The sequence below is a fragment of the Bidens hawaiensis genome, unplaced genomic scaffold, assembly GCF_021521415.1.
Source record: "Bidens hawaiensis isolate Kalapana, Puna unplaced genomic scaffold, B.hawaiensis_p1.1 tig00020433_1, whole genome shotgun sequence".
NCBI classification, from domain to species: domain Eukaryota; kingdom Viridiplantae; phylum Streptophyta; class Magnoliopsida; order Asterales; family Asteraceae; genus Bidens; species Bidens hawaiensis.
In genome coordinates, this window is record NW_027493118.1 from 137,501 (window position 1) to 158,054 (window position 20,554).

General features: G+C 36.7%; 1 protein-coding gene across 1 annotated transcript in view; it reads right to left on the reverse strand.

The window, feature by feature from the left end:
- Window positions 1-20,554, reverse strand: part of LOC143560741 (11-beta-hydroxysteroid dehydrogenase-like 4A) — a 183,353-nt gene that overhangs the window by 64,918 nt on the left and 97,881 nt on the right. The gene's annotated exons all lie outside the window — the stretch shown is intronic.

The window sequence follows — 20,554 nt, forward strand, 5'->3', positions numbered from 1 at the left end:
GACCCTCCTATCTCTTTCTTCTCCGAGCTCACGTTATGGAAGTGCTTAGCCTATAGGATAACTGTTTAGTTAAAGTAAGAATTGCTTTTGGTCCAACCATCTAGTTTCCTTTTGCGGGGCGTGGTTCCTTTCAAGATTCATCGATTAGAATCCTATTTTTAGTACATCACTTTTGCTTTTAATTTTAGTTATAGTTAAAACTAACTATTGCTCTTATCCAAATTTTCTTGTTTTCATCTCAATCTTACCGAGAATTCTCTCTAAAGAAAAGGGATTCTAAATAGAATTCTCATTTTTTTTTCGAATTTTGAATTCTATTTATTAGTTATTATAAATTGGTCGAAATTGAAATTGATTTTTTTTATCCTTTCTATTTGATTATCTTTATAGAATAGATTTAATTTCCCTTTTTATGAATATGTCCTTTTGTCTCTTTTTTATAACTCCCGAGTCTCTAGAGGTTTGCATATGCCTAAAGGACCATTTGGATGCAGTGGATCATGTACAACACAAGGCGAACTTTGAAGACGAAATACCAATAGAGCGTCCTATTCATGATGAGGAGGCGAAGGACGGGCTTTCTTCCGATAATGAAGACGAGGGTAAAGACGAAGAAGAGTTGTAATTTTTATTTGTTTTAGTAAAATTATTTGTAAAAAGTTCAACTAATATTTTGTTTTTATTTGTTTAATAACTACTTTTGTTTTGTTTATTACTAGTACCGGTTTATTTCTTATTAGTCATGATTAATTTTTTGTTAGTTTTTTAATAACGACGAACATTTTATTTATTTAAACAATAACTATTACAAACATTATTAAAACATAAACGATACTAAACATAACAACTTAAACTAAAAAACAACGGCCGTCGTTTTAATCCGGCGTTCTACAACGATTAAGCGCTGTCACCGGCGGTAGATGCTTGAGTTGTTGAGCCGGACGACTCCCCCACTTCCGCTTTCTTGGCATCCAAACTTTTTTTCTCACGACAATACTTATTCGTATGCTTTCGTAAGGTCGAGTTCGACCCCGCTTTAAGAAACTTCGAGCAATACTTGCACCGAGCCATCTCTTGTGCGTCGGTCATGACACACAAATCGTAATGAACCCAAACATCGGGGCATCGTGTTGTTTCGATCACCATAACAATGTCGTCATTAGTTGTCATTTCTTCTCGGTTTAACCTTAATTGTGATTTAGAGTGTGTTTTATACTTTTGAAAGTGGTTTAACATAATAACACACAACACATTGCTATTTATAGTATGTTGGTAAGGTTTATATAGTAAAAAAACCGGTTCCAACGGTCTAAAACGGCTATATAGCCGTTGGAACCGGTTCCTAACGGCTATATTATTTGAATTTCAAAAAAAACCGGCGGAACCGGTTTTTACGTAATACCCGGTCCCGGTTCCTACCCTACCCGTTTCCTAAAAGTTGCCATTTCATGTCATCGGTTCGGGTCCAACCGGTCCCATTTTCTACCCGGTGTGAAAAAACCCGGTTCCGAACCGGTTCGGGTTTTTAACAATACCCGATTTGTGCACGTCTAGTATGAACTCAAGTGTCAAGATTGTTATTGTTATTGTCGGAGACACTCCTAAGGGATTCGTAGAAACTGATCAATGCTGCTTTACTTGCCTGTCATGTCATGGAACCTTAACATATTCAGAATTGATATAATCCTATTTTTTATATTTATTTTAAACAATATGATTGTGACTCAAAAATATAAAGAGAGGACATATATCACGTGAGAGAAAGAGATGTTAACGAAGGTGACAACTTTCTTGTCAATAAAATGAAATCTTATGGTTACATGATATTAGGAATCACACAAGTGAATTGGGTCCGTTACATTGTAGAAGCCACCTTTTGGCGGGTGCAACACTCCAGCTGACGAGGCATTGACGACAATCCGACAATCTTTCCATTGGTTTAATTTCATGCGTGTGGAATTGCAAATTGAGTTGGATAAACCAAACCCCAAATGTTAATGTCCAACAAATATTTAGTAAATCCATTAGTCACTGTAATTTTTATGATTTTGTAAACACTGTATAAAGAATTGTCATACTTAAGCAACACGGATCAAGGGGAGTTCAATGTTATATATCAACTACTACAAAGCGATTACAATAAAGTGGCAGGCAACAGGGCAACAAGTTGTGCCGCAACCCCCTTTTGAATAGCAAAGCCAATCATACTAAAAACGAAGCTTTGGGACTTAGGAGCTGAAGAGGTTTCGTGAACGACACGCTGAACCCTACTCAAGTAATTCATTGCCTCTGGGGCCGGAAAACCAAATGTATCAAAAGCAAAATTTCAAAACGATTTTTATGTAATTGTAAGATCGAAAGAAATTTTTAATAAAAAAAATCCCAATTTTATTATCCGCTTTGAATTCAAAAGGCTTGGAAAAGATTTTGCACTTAAGAATGCGCGAGGTTAGTCCAGCTTTAGAAATTTATAATAAAATCCTATATATATGCATGTAAGAGTTAAGTAAAAAATGTGCATACATATATAGTTTTGCTCTTAGTTTGTAGTTTTTCTATATAACCTTTCGTGAGATCACTTTCAGACTAAAGTTATTTTGATTGATATTTAAATATTTAGTTGGATAAGACAAATGTTTCAAGAATGAGTAAGAAAATCTCTATGAAAATTGTACCAGAATTCGTAACTCAATATCCCATATTAGGCCAAGTGACTCCTTTATACAGGGGTTTAATCGGTGCGATGTACCATCACGACTCTTCAAGAAACATAATGACAATTGACTGTTAAATTATCATAACTAGGGGTGTTCAAAAAATCTGAATTCGAAATATCCGAAAATCCGAATCCAAAGTATTCGAAAATTCGGATATCTGAATCTCGGATATCCGAATTTTCGGATTCAGATTTGAATTCGGATAGTGGTTTGGATATATCTCGGATATCCGATAATCCGAATTTTCTCTTTAAAATAAAATATATTGAATATTAATTAATTTTGTTAACCTTTAAGTTTTGTCTAGTTGTGACATTAGAAAGAAAAGCGAAACCTATCATTTCTAATACCCAGACACCCAAAATCTCGTATTAGACATCACCACCAAACCCCACCTGCACCATCCAAATTCCAGGGCCGGCCCTTGGGGTGGCTGGGTTGTCAACGGTTAACGGTCCGACATCCCGCTAGGCTTGATTTTTTTTTTAATAAATAATTATTTGTATTTTTATTAAAAACAATCTATAATTTAATGTTTAAACTCAATTACATAACCACTAGGTTGGTTTAGTGGAAAATGGGTATTACTACTAACAAAAAGGTTATGAGTTCTAATCTCATTTAAAACAATCATGTTTTTATACAAAAGTTGTTTACACTACCCAAATTATAACCAAATAAACCCATATAAAAATTAAATTGTTTAAACTTAGCAAAATCCTTTTTTTAGATCCAAATTTTTTTTCACAATAGGACCAGAACTTGTTTTTGCTTTCTCTGAACAGGCCCAGCCAAATTCCACTATTAACCTTTGAAATTGTTGCTACAACTTCACCACCCATCACAATTATATAGCCCATGTAGAAATTTGAAAGCACCATTCAATAGCCATATTGAAAGTCGACATCACTTTCTCATCTCCGTCATGGTCTTCGGGTAGTGGTGGATGTCAGTTTATGTTATTGATAACAACAATCTGGTACTTGGTATGCTACAACCTCCTCCATCTCTGCCGCACTAGAACCCTCCTCTCATAGACCCCCCCTCCTCTTGACCCCTTCTTTATTGTATCTTTATTAGATTGTGGCTAAATTGGGTTTAATATTGTTTAGGGTTTCAAAGTTTGGATATCCGAAATTTCGGTTACGGATTCAGATATCCGACTTTTAATGCCCCCTAGCCATAACTATTAATTGTTGGCAATTACAGTAGCATAACAACATCAGTAGTAAACTTGTTAGTTCCCAAGACTTGTTCATCATTTTAAACTGTTGATAATCTTTTGCTACTGATCACCGTTGCTTCAATTTGTATTGACCAATAGTTTTCTACAAACTAAATACAAGCTAGACATCAGCTAGAGGCTTTGTGTTGCCTCTTTAACCACGCTATAAGCCCATCGTATTGGATTATATTATTATTAGAGCTTATATTATGAGCTTATGGGCCCACCTCAGGTTTCTAGGCTTACTTTCTAGTCTCTATATGTTGTATGGCAAACCATTATGAATGACATCAAGCATTTTACCATCTCACGTGATAATAGAGTCACGACTCTTTGCCACCTTTTCCGCGCCATTGCAAAGATACAAAACATTGCAAATTCTAGACAGAGCGGTGTGTCACAACTGCCATCGCTTGTTCAGTTCTTGTGCCTTTTCGTTTTCCGTTTCACCTTATTTCCCATTCTTAATGAAGTCTCATTTTTGGTTCTAGATTCGGGCTATTTTCCATCAGTATTTTTTTATGGGCAGTCTTACCTCTCATCCTCGCCATCGATCGATTCGCTCTCGCCAGTCAACCAGAGATAAAAGTTTGCCGCAAAACCGCTGTGTTAAGCAACTCCACGCACCACCTTTCTACGGCGTGTGAATCCCACCCTCAACCTTTGACTGGCGTGCGAGAGCATTTCCTGCCGTCGGTTACCTCCATCTTTACACAGTTGTGTTGAGATCTCTTTCAACACAACCATGTGCAGTTAATGTTTCGTTTTCGACAAATTTGTTTACTTATTTCTCGGTTCGTTCGCATGTGTTCAAGACCCACATAGACTATGTTTCTCCATTAAGCTGCTTTCTTTTAGGAATACTGTCCTCGAGTCGCTCTGAAGCCCCATATTTGATTTCGGTCACCTAGTGTGTTCTTCATTGAGTCGTTAACTTCGCCGCTCCTTATTTGACTTTAGTTCAGTTAAATAGGGAGCTGTAGAGCTAGTGACTCAATGAAGACAACGCCAGGGGACCAAGATCTCGGATGTTGAAAGTGTTTGTTTATTGCAGGAAGAGGAAAGAAAATAGGAAATGAGAGGAGAGTTGGCAAATCGATAAGATGAAAGTTTTGCAAAAGGTTGGTTTTGCATGAGCATGCTTCACCTTTTATAGGTGAAGCAATGCCATGCTCACATATATTATTTACGACCCAATGGGTTGTTGATTACAAGGCCTCGGACCCAAATATAAGTAAACAAACCGAAAGATGAGATAATACATTGTGATAAAAAAGAAATAATACAAAATACTATTAAATAGAAAGAAGCCCAGGAAGTACATCACATGCCGAGGACCAGCAGTTACCCAGCACACCAGCAAGATTCTACAAACCTAGAGTTCCATACCCCGGGAAACTCCGCAGGGATAGAGACGAGGAGCATAACTCCAAATTTCTTTATCTTTTGAAGCAGCTTCACCATAACATTCCATTCCTTAAGGCACTAACTTAAATGCCTAAATATGCAAAGTTCCTTAAAGATATTTTTTAGAATAAGGAGAAGTTAGCTGAGGTCTCTTCCATCCCATTGAGTACTAGATGTTCTGCAGTTTTGCAGAGAAAGTCACCAGAGAAGATGTCTGATCCTAGGAGTTTCACAATTCCCTGCATCTTGAGTGATGATACGGTAGTTTATGCACTAGCAGATCTTGGTGCCAATATTAATCTCATGTCGTATTTCGTGTATCGCAAGTTGGGTTTAGGCGAACTGCGTCCTACCCGGATGAGTATCCAGCTTGCTGATCGTTCTGTGAAATACCCCCGAGGGGTGGTCGAGAACATGCTTGTTCGGGTCGACAAGTTCATCTTCCCGGTGGACTTTGTCATCTTGTACATGAACGATGATGATAGTGTCCCACTTATCTTAGGCCGACCATTCCTTGCCACTGCACAGGCGTTGATCGACATCTGCGAGGGTAAGTTGATTTTGAGAGTTGGGGATGAGAACGTCACCTTTGACGTTCGACAGTCACTAAAACACCCCAAGTCTGCTGATGACTCCATATACTTCATCGATACCATCATGGAACATGTTGGGGAGTTTCAGCGAGATTTATGGAGGATCTGCCTCCGACACCCATATTCTCGATAGGGAGATTCTGGAGATTGAGATGGTTGCCATGACCGATCAGTCCTTGGATGACGACACTGAGTCACATTGCCCTGAATCTGGCATGTTTGTTGGGATCGTACGAGACGATCTGATGGACGGGCCTTCCGTCGAGAGTCCTCCTTCTTCGTTAGAGCTTAAGGATTTGCCTGCCCATTTGAAGTATGCGTTTTTAGATGAAGAGTGGAAGCTGCTGGTTATTATTGCATCTGCTTTAACGGGGGCCTAGAAAGAGAAGTTGTTGAGGGTGCTACGAGAGCACAAAGAGGCGATTGCATGAAAGATTATCAACCCTTCGTTTTGCACTTATAAAATCCTCATGGAGGATAATTTCAAAACTGTCGTTCAGCCGCAAAGGCGGCTTAATCCGAAAATGCAAGAGGTTGTGAAGAAGAAGATCATTAAACTCCTTGATATGGGGATCATTTTCTCCATTTTTGATAGTGCTTGGGTAAGTCCAGTTCAAGTGGTTCGTAAAAAGGGTGGCATGACTATCGTCACCAATGAGAGGAACAAGCTTATTCCCAGGTTACTGGATGAAGAGTTTGCATCGACTATCATAGACTAAATGATTGTAAGGCCCCGTTACCGGTGCCTCACTTTGAACGTTGGATTTACTCATAAGCACAGTTCTAAATATCAGTGTTAATTAAAACTTTCGCGGAATATTTAAAACTTTCATAAACATTACAATCACATCCATAACTTTGTCTTTAACGAACATATTTTCTTTCAAATAAAAAACATTTATTAAAAACGTCTTAGGTCTTAAGATGCCAGACTCTTTATTCTTCTGCCATGTGCCCCCGCTCAAGCCAACTGTCTCATTCTACTCACCTGCGTGCATGCTAAAAGTCAGCTATGTTAAGTGAGTTCTAATTAATCATACCACATACAACATATTCATAACTACAAACTTCGTACTTTCATACTTGCATAACTGAGCATTACGCCCTATAACCTTTGCATATATTATTAGGGTATGCAACCCTTTAACCTTCGCATATATTATTAGGGTATGCAACGCTTTAAGCTTCGCATAGATTATTAGGGTATGCAACCTTTTAACCTTCTCATATATTATTAGGGTATGCAACCCTTTAACCTTTGCATATATTATTAGGGTATGCAATCCTTTAACCTTCGCATATATTATTAGGGTATGCAACCCTTTAACCTTGCCTTACCTTTCATTATTATTTCCATTTGAAATAACCTGTTAAGGATCTAGCCGCTAATACGATACAACGATTATATACAAGATCTAAACGTTAAATTATTACTTTATTGATAAATATGTGATGAATACATTATGGTGGATGGAAATAACTTATGGTGAGCATAATTTAGATCTAGATCTCTCTCTAAATATGTACATTCCTAATTATGAGCATGGAACCACATATTTATAGGCCACATGCTCCATTTACAACAAATATTCAATCTAGACAATTTCGTGCACTAACAGACACCCCCTTTTCCGTAGCTATCGAATAATTTAACCTTAAATACTTTAACTGCAAATCACCAGTCACAAAACGTGCACTAACAGACACCCCCTTGACTGATGATTTTCGGGCTTGTGTAGACGGACAATCTTTAAATCTTTTCAGCAAACCAACAACTTATAGCTTCTCATATCATATCACCCCCTCAAAGTGAGCAACTATTGGAGATCATCCCGATCATCCATTGGCGTATGATATAGTTCAATCTTTCAACAATCAGCAATAAGTCATCAGCTATCCGTCAGCACCGGTAAAGAAAAACATATCTTTACGTTTAACCTCGTCACACTTCTTCATGAACAACTCGATCATTCAACATCTTTCACTTCGGTTTTTCCTCTCTTGATAACGTTTATCCCAAATAACTCTTTGAAGCTCTTCCACATCTCATTCGCAAAGATGCACTAATGTTTGGGCATCATAAGATTCAGAGTTTCAACCTCCATTAATAAACCCCAAATGATCAAATTACTCAATCTAATGACAAGACTCGTATATTCTTCAATAAGATCAACACGTTCGATAATCGTCCCCCTCAACAGAAGTAATCCGCCGTATACTCGTAGCCAACATAGTCAGGATCAAAGTCCCTCAGAAAGAAGTAAACGGACAGATACTCGTATCCCACATAGTCAGGTTTCAATCTTGAACAAATCAATCACCAATTGAAAAACAACTACAGTCTTGAACTCAGTTAAACGCATCTTTTCAAACATGAATTACCACCCGAATTGCAGTAATTTTTCAAGAAACCTTGCAAACGTAGGAAGATACAAGCCAAATAATCTCAAATGAAAGTTTTATCTCTCCCTTTTCTTGACAAATTCGGCAAGGTCTTAAATAATTTTCAAGGTTCACAAACAAACACACTCCTCCATAAATTACACGAGATCTCCCCCTCGGCCAGTCAAAACGCATAAACAGTCAGCCGAAAAATATATTACCAAAATTTACATGAAGAGTCTCCAATACCTTATGAACATCCCAGAAAAATTTTGATAAAGAAAATTTTTCCCGATTTTCCCGCCAAAAATTCACCGAAAATTTTCGAAAAATATATTTTAACGCCAAAATTTTCAAGAATGAAAACTCACTTACGAGGAGTATTCTGGAAAAAATCCGCACAAGAAAATTTTTCCCGCCATTTTACCAAGTTCAGGAGATGAATCATTATCACTGTCAAGGTTAATAACTTGATCGTCAGCTTGATCATCATCAGAAGAAGTGGAAACATTATCGATAGCCATTGGAGAAGCAACTTGAGGTTCCTTAGTTGGAGCATCAGGTTGATCTGCAACATCATTAGAACTTGAAAATCGTGGAATTGCCAAATGATCTTCAAAGTATGCTTGAACCAGGTCTTCGTCAATGTGTTCAGTTGATGGAGTAAATGAATTAAATAAACTATCGTTGTCAAACATCCAATCGGGACCTTTCCCTTGAGGAGGAGTTGTGTACTTTTGACAGTCCACATGGTACCATTCTTCAACACAACCAGATGCAAAATTGAATACCCTTTTCTTTGGAGATGCATATCCCAAAAAATACCCTTCGATAGCTTTTTCTTCAAATTTACCAGCATCCTTCTTCAACATAGTACAAGGACACCCAAAAGGTTCCAGATACTTTAAATTAGGTTTTCGATTATTCAATAACTCATAGCTTGTCTTTTTGAGTCTTTTAACTGTTAGAACCCGATTAAGAGTATAGCAAACTGTATTCACCGCCTCACTCCAGAATTGGACGGGAAGCTTAGAATCATCGAGCATTGTACGTGCAGCTTCAATCAAGGTTCGATTCTTTCGTTCAGCAACACCATTTTGTTGAGGTACATAAGGTGCACTGTATTCTCGATGGATTCCTTTGTGAGTACAAAATAAATCCAATACAGTGTTTTTGAATTCTGTACCATTATCACTTCGGATTCTCCTCACCTTTTGTTCGTACAGTGATTCGATCTTGGTGATAAGGTTTTGTACCAAAACTGGTGTTTGATCTTTCGAACTCATAAATAACACCCATGAGTATCTCGAATAATCATCAGTCACCACAATACAATACCAATCCCCAGAAATACTCGCACAATTCACAGGAACAAATAAATCCATATGAAGTCGTTCAAGAGGAGTATTAATGGAATTCAATAATTTAGAAGGATGTGTTTTCTTCTTCTGCTTGCCCTTTTTTTTAACGAATCATCTCTCCATTCGTTATAAATAATCATCCTATTCGTTAAATTAATTTGTGCTCTCAATTCGTCAACCAAGCCTTTCGTCAACCAGCCAGTTCGTTATAACTTACCATTCCAATTCGTTATAACAGTTGCACGAATGGCTTCCCATTCGTTATGATTTCCAGTTCGTCATACAAATAACGAATCATCTTAATTCGTTACCAATACCTTAACGAATTAGCATAACGAATTGCCTTAATTAGTTACCTTTAACTTAAAGAATTAACTTAACGAAGTAACTTAATTCGTGATTATTACCTTAACGAATTAACTTTTAATTCGTTATATTTTCCTTAACGAATTTCCATAACGAATTAACTTAATTCGTTACCATTTCCATAACGAATTGCTACAGTAGATTCGTTAGACTCCTTAACGAATTAGCTACAGTAACCACGAATCAGGTTGTTGGATCAGAACTGCTTCGCCGGAAAACGATATTCGCCGGAAAAATCAGTTATCTCGCCGGAAAACTCAGATCTGGCCGGATTCTGCAAAAACCAAGCATCATCCATGGCAGAATCATCAAACCACCATAATTATCCTCGAAAATCACCACGAAAACTCGGTTTTTCACCACGATTCCAAATCTAACATCCAAATAACTTAACAACCACTAAATCATCATAAACATAATCAAACCATAACATACTCTTCCGTGGTTAATCACTCATTTCACCATAAATTAACACCAAATTACACCAGTAGATTCGTATTCCCTTAACTAACACAAATCTACCATTAATTTCGACTTAACAATCATTGAATTGATCCAAATCTGATCAATCCGTGACCATGCTCTTCCAGAGCATATCCTACAATACACCATAACTTAACCTCAAATTACACAGGAAGTTCCCTCTTCCATCAATAAACACGAATTCACCATCAAATTCACCAATAACACACTAATTTACTCCAGATCTGACCCAAAACCCGAAGAACACGAAAAACTCAGATTCATACCTTAATCGAAGTATCGAGAGCAGCTCCTGCTCTGATACCAATTGAGAAATTTTGAGCAATGCATCAAGTTTCCTTTACTAAGAGTGAGTATGCACGAGTCCATCTGTTGGCTTACATACATTGTATCCCCTGGGGTCCGTTTCTTAATGGTATTAAGACGCACGCAAGGGAGGAACAAATGTATGACTAACAACGGATTTTGATCAAGTCAGTAATTTGGATTTGTACAAGGTACAACAGTGATCAAGTTTAATGACTTTGGGTTTGCTCTAGAAGTGAATGAAATATTCATGCATATGAATACCCAGATGATTAAGCCGCATAAAGACTCACAGTGTCCAGAATCCTAACGCTTGTTATTTGCTTTATTATGTTTTTGGAGATCAACAACTATAAGGCTTTAGTATGTCTGGTTATTACATTTCTGCCATCCTCACCGAGACCTTTGCTAGAGACTAACACCCCTTTCAATTTGGTGTTTCTTTATGTTTATATCACATACTATACTCTACTTGGTTGTTTTAAGACCTACCAATGCACCAATGCAATTAAGCACACAATCTTTTAAGCTTACTTCTTGCTGGACTTGGGGTCAAGATAATCAATGTACTATCATATTCTCTTTTTGCTTCAAAAACTCATAATTTTGAGGAGCATAAAACAAAATAAAGATAAATTTAATCGCCCCAGTTAACTTAAGTCTACAAATAAATGGCTGTTCTATCAATTTAACAAGTGAATAATAGGACCAAGACATGCAAGCATGCTTCACAAACTTAAATAACCGACATAATTTTCAGCAAGAAAATAATTGAAAAACGCATAACGAATGCCGCAACTATTTTTCATTATCAGGAAAATGGCTAACCTGATCATTTACAAGTAAATGTCAGGATCAAACATATACACGTACATGTCCGTCAAATGTAAATAATTGACATAATTTTTAGCAAACGCATGCAAAAATCTTTTTGGATTTTCTCTATACATATACTTTTAAAAACACAATATTCTTATAAACAAAATAAACTTCACAGTCTTTTTGGATTTTTGGATTTTTCTGTACAAACTGAAAAGTACATTCTTTTTGGATTTTCAAATTTTTAAAATGTTTTTGGTTTTCAAGAAATATTTTAAAGGAAAACATTAAAGAAAAGAAATCACAATATTTTTTTTTTATTTTTCTGAATTTTCTAATGTTTTTGGATTAAGTTTTTTGTAGAATATCAGCGAGGGTCATCCTAAATAATAGAAAATAAAGATAGTCATCCTTGTTTAAGGATATCAGCGAGGGTCTTCAATCCGTTTAAATCAAGCAAAAATTTAAAACGCGTTTTGTCAAAAGCTTTGGTAAACAAATCGGCTTTCTGAAAGTCAGTATGTACTTTCTCAAGGTCAATCAACTTCTTCTCAAAGCAATCCCGTATAAAGTGATATCGAATTTCGATATGTTTGGTTTTCGAATGTTGTACGGGATTCTTTGTGATAGAAATTGCAGCAGAATTATCAATCAGAATAGGAGTAGTAAGAAACTTCAAACCGTAGTCGCGAAGATGTTGTTGTATCCACAAAACCTGGGAACAGCAACTCGAGGCTGCAACATACTCAGCTTCGGCGGTTGAAGTGGAGACCGTTGTCTGCTTCTTACACTGCCAGGAAACAAGCCGGTTTCCTAAAAATTGACATCCTGCAGTCGTTGATTTGAAGTTGATCTTGCAACCTCCATAGTCCGAGTTTGAATAAGCAGTAAGATCAAAAGTATTATCCTTGGGGTACCACAACCCGATGTCTGGATTTCCCCTCAAATACCGAAGAATTCTCTTGACTGCATCTAGGTGAGTCACTCGTGGACTTGCTTGATACCTAGCACAAAGACAAACAGCAAACATAATATCAGGGCGAGAAGCCGTTAGATACATTAAAGATCCGATCATGGCACGATAGAGGGTTGGATCAACGGTATCCTCCAATTCATCCGGTGATAAATTGTGACCCACGGGGAGAGGAGTAGAAGGGATTTTTCCGGCAGAAATCTTGAATCGGCTCAAGACGTCGTTCACATACTTAGTCTGATGAATGAAGATTCCGTTAGCAGAGTGGTGAACCTGCAGCCCTAAAAAGAAATTCATCTCTCCCATCGAACTCATTTCGAACTTTGTTTGCATGGACTTCTCGAACTCCTTACACAATGTGTCATTTGTAGACCCAAAAATAATATCATCAACACAAATCTGGACTAGGAGAAGATCATTACCAACAGTTTTATGAAATTGAGTGCAGTCGACAGTCCCTCTTTTGAAGACAGTATCAGTCAGATGGTCAGCAAGCGTACCATACCAAGCTCTCGGGGCTTGATGTAGACCATACAGGGCTTTGTTTTATCGGTAAACATGGTCCGGATACTCAGGATCTTCAAAACTAGGTGGTTGTTGGACAAACACCTCTTCGTGTAGTTCACCATTGAGAAAATCACTCTTAACATCCATTTGGTAGACCTTGATATTCTTGCAAGCTGCATATGCCAGTAAGATTCGAATCGACTCTAATATTGCAACTGGAGCATATACCTCTTTGTAATCAATACCCTCTTGCTGATGAAACCCTTGCACCACTAGACGTGCCTTTTTTCTGACAATCACACCTCGATCGTCTTTCTTACACTTATATACCCACTTAGTCGGAATCGCTTTCTTGACTCTAGCAGGCTTGTCTATTAAATCCCAAACATCCAATCGTGCAAATTGCTGTAATTCTTCCTGCATAGCTTCTACCCAAGAAGGATCTTCAAGAGCCTTACGAACTGTCGTTGGCTCAACTTGAGATTGAAAGCAAGTGAATTTCGCAAGATTTACAACTCCCGATGAATGTAAATCAGTGTAAGCACACAATATGTTATTATCACTTGACGAAGCAACTTGATGACGTGTACGAACGCCCACATCAAGTTCTCCAATGATGTTTTCCTGTGGATGATATCCATGAATCCGAAGAGTGGGATTCTCAGGAACAACAACATTTTCAAATAAGTTAGTGTAATATTCACCAAGTTCAGGAGATGAAACATTATCACTGTGAAGGTTAATAACTTGATCATCATTTTGATCATCATCAGAAGAAGTGGAAACATTATCGATAGCCATTGGAGAAGCAACTTGAGGTTCCTCAGTTGGAGCATCAGGTTGAGCTGCAACATCATTAGAACTTGAAAATCGTGGAATTGCCAAATGATCTTCAAAGTATGCTCGAACCAGGTCTTCGTCAATGTGTTCAGTTGATGGAGTAAATGAATTAAATAAACTATCGTAGTCAAATATCCAATCAGGACCTTTCCCTTGAGGAGGAGTTGTGTACTTTTGACAGTCCACATGGTACCATTCTTCAACACAACCAGATGTAAAATTGAATACCCTTTTCTTTGAAGATGCATATCCTAAAAAATACCCTTCGATAGCTTTTTCTTCAAATTTACCCGAATCCTTCTTCAACATAGTACAAGGACACCCAAAAGGTTCCAGATACTTTAAATTAGGTTTTCGATTATTCAATAACTCATAGCTTGTCTTTTTGAGTCTTTTAACTATTAGAACCCGATTAAGAGTATAGCAAGCTGTATTCACCGCCTCACTCCAGAATTGGACGGGAAGCTTAGAATCAGCGAGCATAGTACGTGTAGCTTCAATCAAGGTTCGATTCTTTCGTTCAGCAACACCATTTTGTTGAGGTACATAAGGTGCACTGTACTCTCGATGAATTCCTTTGTGAGTACAAAAGAAATCCAATACAGTGTTTTTGAATTCTGTACCATTATCACTTCGGATTCTCCTCACCTTTTGTTTGTACAGTGATTCGATCTTGGTGATAAGGTTTTGTACCAAAACCGGTGTATGATCTTTCGAACTCATAAATAACACCCATGAGTATCTCGAATAATCATCAGTCACCACAAGACAATACCAATCCCCAGAAATACTCGCACGATTCACTGGACCAAATAAATCCATATGAAGTCGTTCAAGAGGAGTATTAATGGAATTCAATAATTTAGAAGGATGTGTTTTCTTCTTCTGCTTGCCCTTTTTACATGCAACGCAGTGATCGGATAATTTAAAATTTTTCAACGAGACACCTTCCACTAAATCATTAGCCATCAAATAATTCATCTTTCTAACATGTATATGACCCATTCTACGATGCCATAGAATCGAGTCTTTCTCGGTTGCCTTCAAAACAAAACATGTTTCGATCGATGTGGATATCTTAGAGCTCATGTTCAAGAAATAAATATCATTTGATCGTGGTGATCGCATGACAACCATGTCCTCGGAAATAACATAACCCGGTTTCAAGATAAAACATTCCTTGTCAGTAAATATCGTTGTGTACTTTTTATCACAAATCTGCGATATACTTAATAAGTTATGTTCCACTTTATCACAATAATTTACTTTCTCAAACGTAATATGACCATTTGAAACTTCACCCTCTTGTGTGATCATGCCCCCAGAATTCCCAGCAAATGCCATATAACCCCCTAGAATATTCCTCACGTTGGTTAATAGGTCGAGATTCCCAGTGATATGACGAGAACATCCACTATCCATTATCCAGTTTTCACAAGACACAGTCCTGGATGTACCCTACACATAAAATAAAGATGATTAGTTCAAAAAGGCAGCCCAGGCCTCAGTCTTGGGCACCTTTTGGTTTTCTCTTTGATCATTAACTTTAACATAGTTCAAATGTTGTTCAGCCACTTGTGAATAAGTTATTGGCTTCCTAGACTTTCGTCTTAAGTAAGCTGCTTGAACAATGTTTGAATTCGTGTTCCTACAAATTGGCTCATGCGGGACAAACTTTGGTTTAACCTGACCATGTGTCTCATTAACATGAATAACCTTCCATGGATTCACATTAGAGAACATAATATGAGTATCATCAGCATACGACACAGGTCGTTTCAAAATCTCTTTAACCAAAGGAATCGGCTTAGAGTGGTCCTTGATAAAAGGATGAAGATTCTGATAGCTCTTCTGATTACAATCCCTCACAACATGACCAAGTTGACCGCAAAGAAAACAGCTTCGCATGTCTACACGATGTTGTTGTGAGGTATTTGGAATGAATGACGCAGAAGTTTGATGATGGCTCACATTCTTGGTCATGCCCTTAGCAAACTCACCAGATAATTCAGATTTCTTTTTCAAGTAAAAATCCAAATTAGAACAATTTGAAAAACTTTTCATTGTATCTATCCCAGTTGACTTCACAAAGTTGATTTTCTTAGCTTGTTTTAAAACTTGCTTTGCCTTAGTCAATAGGTCAGATGGAACTGATGTTTTTCCTTGAGCATATCGACGTTCAAGATCTTGAATCTGTGACGTTTCATTGATAAAGACACTCTCAATAAGTTCAGGTTTAATGATGCTTATTGGAATTCTTTTTCTGTGAACATCGTGTCCATCCCTTTTAATTTAAAAACTCTAACTGGTGAAGGCTTAGAACTAGGAGGATTAACAAATCGCATTAAGTCCTCATAAGAAATCTTTGGTTTATCTAACTTCTTTTCCTTTACCGGTATAGTTTTTAACGGTTCTTCATTTTTCATGTGAGACTTGAATGAACCATACACAACTTCCTCAAATTCTTGAGGTTCGCAAAGAATATGATTTGAACTTGGGATGTTCTTATTCTTGTGTATAATCTCAGGTTCAAGAACGTCCTCGATAATCACTTTGTCGTCATTCTCAACAAAGACCTTTTTACTTTGAACATGAGGTTTTTGAGGAGCAACCTGGGTCTTAACAGTTTCTGTTTTAACTGATTTTTCTGTGTTAACTGATTTTTCTGGTTTAACTGGTTTAGGTTTTTCAGAAATCCCAGTTTCTTTCTCAATCAAATCCTCTTCTTTTCTAGCAAAAGGATTAATTTTGTAATCATTGTGAAATGGAGGTGGAATTTCAACAAAACCAATACCTTTCTTAGAATCCTTTTGTTTACCAGATATTTCAATAATCTCATTTAAAAGAAAAGAAGAATTTTTAAACTTTCCTAGTTTGTTCTTCAACTCAAGAACCTCATTCTCAAGCTCGGTTATCTTAGAACGATGTTTCAGAATTTCTTGAATCTTTTGGTCATTAATTGTCATTTTCACAGATAACTCAGCTTTGAAATCGTGGTTACTTGTCGAAAATGCTTCAATATTTTCTCGAGATCTCATTTGAGATTCAAGAGATTGTCGATAAGTATCCTTCAGAGAAGCAATTTCTCTTATAAGATTATCATTTTGATTTTTCATAGCATCTAACATAGGTTTGTTAGATTCACAATCAACACATAATACTTTAACAGATGAAGTAGCAGAGATAGAATGACTAACCTCATTGATTTTGGCCATGAAAGCAAATACTGTTGGAGGCTTGTCGCAAGAGTCGTCAGAATCAGATCCAGAATCGTTATTAGAAGACATCTCACTCCCACTTGTATCTTGACAATATTTGTGTAACTCAAACATAGCCAAATTTGCTTGAGCATCATTACATAGTAACCGTTGTGACCAGTCATTACCATCTGCTAACATTGCTTGTGTTGTAGAAGAGGATGGTTTCTTTTCGGCATCACTACCTCGTGGTGTAGAAGAATTTTGATATTGACCACGAGGACCAGTGTATTCTTTCTTTGGTTTGTCACATTCCTTTGCGAAATGTCCAAATTCTTGACAATTATAGCATTTTACTTTCAACTTGTCAAAACCCAACTTCCTGATTAAAGCTGGAAGATCTTTTCCAGTTCTCTACATGAATCTTTTAACTTTACAGACGATCATAGCCATGTTCCATTTTAAATCCATGATTTCCAAATCATCAGGATCTATCTGATCATAGTCCTCATCAGTTAAATCACTTGTGGCAATCTTACTACTTACCAAGTTTTCATATGAAGACATGAAAGCTGTCAGAAAAGCAAAGTTTTGCTCAGCTTCCTTCATATTAACACTAGGTGGTGAAGAAAATGGATTAGTAGTAGTTGAACTTTCAGAGCCACCAGACAATCCAGAATTACCAGCAGAATAGAAACAAACTTTTGGATCACTGAACATAGTTGATTCTTTTTCACTTGCCACTTGAGTAAGAAAAGCATTGATTGGAGAGATCGTTGAACTAAGAGGCATACTTCCACCATAGAAAGCTGGATCTTGATTTTCCTTGGAAGATTTTTGACACTTAAGATCATATTCTCTAGCTTCGATCTTTTGTAAAAATTCAAGTGCAGTCAAGTCTTCGTTTAAGAAGTAGTTATTCTCTTTTAAGACCATGAGAAATGTTGAATAAGAACTTGGAAGCACACTCTTAATAGTGTCAATTTTATCTGTTTCAGAAATTTCTAATTTCATCTTGTCCATTTCAGCAATTAAGTGAATAAACCTTGTAATCATCTCTTCAACCGTTTCTCCCTTCAACAGATTAAAGTTTCGAAACTGAAATTTGAGCATCACTTTCTTACTCTCAGCTGTGTTTCCCATAATTCTCATACGGAGATGTTGGAATAGAGAAGCACATCTTTTAATATTACCCACTTGATGAAAGATATTTTCTGGCAATGCCATAGTGAGAGTGGAATAAGCTTTTGTTTCAATTTCCAAAGCTTTCTTCTCTTCTTGAGAATAGAAACAGCTTTAGGAACAAAACCAATGGTATCATCACCAATTAAGGGTTCCTTATAAACTTCATCGAGACAATATGAGCAATCCGGGTGAACAGACCCCAAATGTGCACGAAACCGAGGTTCCCACTTGGCAAAGTCACTAAACTTCATCAATATTGGACATTTAGAATGTGAACCTATCTCGGTATCAAGTTGTAATATTTTTTGCATCAACATGTTTTGAGACGCCAATGCATACATACCGGCCATTTTTGACAAATTTTAAAATTCAAAGGTGTAACGAATCAAACAACAAATAAGGTTTAACGAACTGTGAACAGTTGTAGCGAATTGTGAACAGTTGTAGCAAACTGTGAACAGTAAAATAACGAATCAAATCTTAACGAAGTTAAGATTGATCAGAAAACGAATCAAAATTGAGTTTAACGAATCAATCAACGAATGACTAAGTGAATCACAAAGAATCAGCTTAGCGAATTAGAAGATAATTATTAACGAATCAACAAGGAAAACTTAGCGAAATGAGATAACGAACTAGTTACAGTTGATAGCGAATCAACTATAATGAATCAGGTTGTTACAACCATCTGTAACAAACTCTGACACTGAATGCCACGTGGCAAAGGTTGTTATGACACAAATCCCAAGGTAGACACGTGTCACACAAATCTGTTAACACGAATCAGATGAGTTAGCGAACCAATTGATGAATCACTTGAATTTTATAACGAATTAGCGAAATTAATTAACGAACTAATGTGACCAAGATGACGAATCACCACAAAGAAGATAACGAATCATCTTCATCTTCAAATCTTCAAAGATAATTTCCAGATTTTCTGGAAATAAAGAACATCAAACCCAGAAACTCAAATCCGTAATATGCACTCAAACCTTAACCAAATTTCACAAATAACCTATCAAACGACTCGCAAACTACTCGCGAATCCAAAACACCAAAACTCGTAACCGATTAACTCCTTTCTCGGATCCAATTGTACCAAAACCAACCTCTGTTTCAGCCACAAACCAGAATCAATACCGAATCAATCCAAAACCAAACCAGATCTCAATTCCAATTCACAATTCCTTCCAATACCTTAACCAACCTCAAATTCAATCCATACACACCATAATTCAATCTATTATCCTCAAATTAATTCAAAATCAAGCAAACAGAACCTTAATTATGTATAATACTAAATATCAGTCTTATAACACTCAAATCAAGCGTAATTGAGCAACCAACAACTCTAATACCACTTGTTGGAACTCGGGAATCAATCTATAACTATAACAGATCTCGGATCTGTGTTAATATGATTAATACCTTAATCAATAGATCTAGCTCATAATTAACTTCGATTCAGTGTTATATCTGTATATATATATATATATATATATATATATATATATAATCTATATGTTTATAGTAGTTGGTATAATATTATGTTGAAGATTGAGAGAACGATTTGACAGCAATTCGATAATTAGCTCTCTAAAAACTTTACTTATGAGTGAACATGGTTCACTATAAATAGAAGACAGGTCTGGTTCACTAACATCCCCTAGCGAACCAGAACCTACTTAGTTACAAACATTAAATAGGACGAAACACCCCCTAATTCGTTAACATCCCCTAACGAATCAAGAGGGAATAAGGTTAAGTCTTAGTTCGCTAACATCCCCTAGCGAACTAGACTATATACATAACGAACTAGATAATAATTAAACAAATTATTACATTAAATATTAAACAAAAACGTTAACGATAATTACAAAACTCAAGACGCAAAACCATGCACTAACACCATTATCACATCCATACATTTAATATCATACATATCATAGTCGTACATACTTCCTTATTCATATACACATATCACACATACTACACTATACTTGCCTTAACAATACGTGCAATACCCGAAGGTCGTTCACATACTGTCAAGCATACATTCATAACTATCACATTTGTCATTAAGACACACACTTACCCTTTAAGGTAAGTGTATTAACATTCACATTGAGTATGCACACAGCCCCGAAAACATAACAAGGAAATGGAGCTAGAAACTCAGCTGAATGCGGT